Here is a 3,014-nt window from a genome sequence, read left to right as displayed (position 1 = left end):
CTCCTAAAGAGCTGGAATTACAGGCGTGAGCCACCCCACCCCGAATAATAAGTGATACTGTGTTACATTCGTGTAATGTGTAATGATCAAATCAGGATAACTAGGATAGCCGTCACCTCAAGCACTGATCATTTCTTTGTGTTTGGAGCATTTCAAATATTTTCTTCTAGCTACTTTGAAATATACAGTAAATTACCGTTAGCTATAATTACCCTACTGTGCTTCGTAACACTAGGTCTGACCGTATTTCTGTACCCATTCGCTGACAGTGTTTTTAAAACTCTCAAAAGCACCTCTTCATTTGTGATAACGATAGCTGCCGAGAACCGAAAGAACCATGTCGCAATCTACTGTCCAACGATCACCTTTTCTTCCACCAAAACTAATCACACGCGACCCAGATGGGACTCGAACCCACAATCCCCAGCTCCGGAGGCTGATGCCTTATCCATTAGGCCACTGGGTCACCACAGGATCCGGCTTCTCACACCCTCTCCTTACGTGATGCCATCATCACGCTCCTGCCCCCGCGCATTGCGGTCTCGCGCCCAGCGGCAAGTGATTTGGCAGCCGCCCCCAGCTGCGGCGGCGCGCGCCTGCGCTTTTCTGCGTCGCTGTCCCTACCGGCAGCCTGGACCTCCCGCGCGCCTGCGCCGTGGGCCCGGAGCGGCCGCGAGGGCTCCGGAGCGCCTGCGCCTGACCCTCCGATCCCTGCTGCCGGGTAACTGCATGGCATCCGCGCTGCCGGGTTTGGGTGCTGGCTTTTCTGTTGGGTTCTTCGAGAGTTCTTAACTCTGGTTGTCCATTGGGCTCACCTGGGGAACTTTAAACAAGGTTCCAGTGCCTACCCCATCCCATTCTAGTTCAGTTGACTTGGGCGGACCTGGGCGCCTTCAGTTTACAAAGTTCCCCGGGACCCTCTGCAGGGCAGGCGGCATTGGGAGCCCTGCAGATCGCGAAATCCTCCCGCAGCTTCCTTCTCCCGCCGACCTTCTTGTCCCTTTCTTCTCTTTCTTTCCCGCGTTTATTCAGCAGAGATTAATGTGATAACCTGTTATGTGCTGGGAACTGTTGGACTCCTGGGTGAACAGGCTTTTCCATCCCAGAGAACTTCAGATCTGACCTCTGTCCCTACGGCCATTCACCCTCGGCCGTTTTCCTCCCCCTGACTCTTCTTTCCCTCTGGAGTAAAGGGAAAATTAACACAACAAGGTCCCTAAGTGCCAAATGGTACGGGTTTGTCTCCCCCTCGCCCCCAACCAACATCCTGAAGTTAACTTTTGAGGAAAGATTTAGAGACTTTCTGGTGCCATGCACAGTATCTGTATGCTTGTTGCATGTAAATATGCTGCATTTGTGATTTTTACAAATACACAATTTTGTTTTATTCTTAGACACGTAACACTTGTTCTTCACAAGTTTGTATAAAATATGGCTAAACCGGCCGGGCGTGGTGGCTCATGGCTATAATCCCAGCACTTTGGGAGGCTGAGGCGGGCGGATCACCTGAGGTCAGGAGTTGGAGACCAGCCTGGCCAACACATGGTGAAACCCAGTCTCTATTAAAAATACAAAAAAATTAGCCGGGCGTGGTGGCGTGCGCCTGTAATCCTAGCTACTAGGGAAGCTGAGGCAGGAGAATCGCTTGAACCCGGGAGGCGGAGGTTGCTGTAAACTGAGATTGCGCCACTGCACTTCAGCCTGGACGACAGAGCACGACTGTCTCGAAAAAAAAAAAAAAAGGGTAAGCCAAGTAAAGAAAATCGAAATTGGGCCAGACTCGGTGGCTCACGCCTGTAATCCCAGCATTTTGGGATGCCGAGGCGGATGGATTACTTGAGGTTAAGGAGTTCGAGACCAGCCTGGCCAACAAGGTGAAACTTAATCTCTACTAAAAACGCAAACATTAGTGGGGCGTGGTGACGAGCGCCTGTAGTCCCAGCTGCTCCAGAGGGTGAGACAGGACAATCCATGAACCCGGGAGGCGGAAGCTGCAGTGCGCAGAGATCCCACCACTGCACTCCAGCCTGGGTAATAGAGCAAGACAACCTTTACAAAAAAAAAAAAAAAAAAAAAAAAAATGCCGTGCGCGGCGACTCACGCCTGTAATCCCAGCACTTTGGAAAGTCAAAGCGGACGGATTACGAGGTCAAGAGTTCAAGACCAGCCCGGCCAACACGGTGAAACCCCGTCTCTACCAAGAATACAAAAATTAGCCGGCCGTGGTGGCGCGTGCCTTTAATCCCAGCTACTGGGGAGGCTGAGGCAGGAGAAGCGCTTGAACCCAGGAGGCGGAGGTTGCAGTGAGCCGAGACTGCACCACTGCACTCCAGCCTGGAAGGTAGAGCAAAACTCCGTCTAGGGGAAAGAAAAGAAAATCGAAAGTGGCCCTAATTTTTATCAGTCGAAGTTAACCAGTACTACAAAATGTATTAACATTTTGGTGCATATCTTTCTAATCTAGTCTGTCTAGTCTGTGTGTGATATGTCACTTAACTCTTTTGTTAACCTTGGTCTGTGAACTCTGAGGCATTCAGGAAATGCTTTTCATGAAAACAAGTTATTTATTGTGTTGACATTTGCACCGATGGTGAAATAGCAAATTTAAGGCAGTTGAACTAAACTACTAATAGTCATAATCTTTTTTTTTTTTTTTTTTTTTTTTTTGAGACGGAGTCTCACTCTCACCCAGGCTGGAGCGCAGTGGCACAATCTCGGCTCACTGCAAGCTCTGCCTTCTGGGTTCACGCCATTCTCCTGCCTCAGCCTCCCGAGTAGCTGGGACCACAGGCACCCGCCACCATGTCCGGCTAATTTTTTGTATTTTTAGTAGAGATGGGGTTTCACTGTGTTAGCCAGGATGGTCTCGATCTCCTGACCTCGTGATCCGCCCACCTCGGCCTCCCAAAGTGCTGGGATTACAGGCGTGAGCCACCGCGCCCGGCCAATAGTCATAATCTTTACCTTCGTGCACTGGTGGGAAAAAGCCAGGTTTACTGAAGCATATCCTTGGT

At 50.4% G+C, this 3,014-nt stretch overlaps 1 non-coding gene across 1 annotated transcript; it reads right to left on the bottom strand.

The window, feature by feature from the left end:
• Positions 1 to 393: 393 nt before the first annotated feature.
• Positions 394 to 466, bottom strand: TRNAR-CCG (transfer RNA arginine (anticodon CCG)). The gene has a single exon. It is a non-coding gene; the product is annotated as a tRNA-Arg (tRNA).
• Positions 467 to 3,014: the final 2,548 nt, after the last annotated feature.

This window comes from Chlorocebus sabaeus, chromosome 16 (genome assembly GCF_047675955.1).
Source record: "Chlorocebus sabaeus isolate Y175 chromosome 16, mChlSab1.0.hap1, whole genome shotgun sequence".
In the NCBI taxonomy this organism is placed as follows: domain Eukaryota; kingdom Metazoa; phylum Chordata; class Mammalia; order Primates; family Cercopithecidae; genus Chlorocebus; species Chlorocebus sabaeus.
Note: the sequence above shows the minus strand (reverse complement) of the source record. Positions and strands in the feature narration are given on the sequence as shown.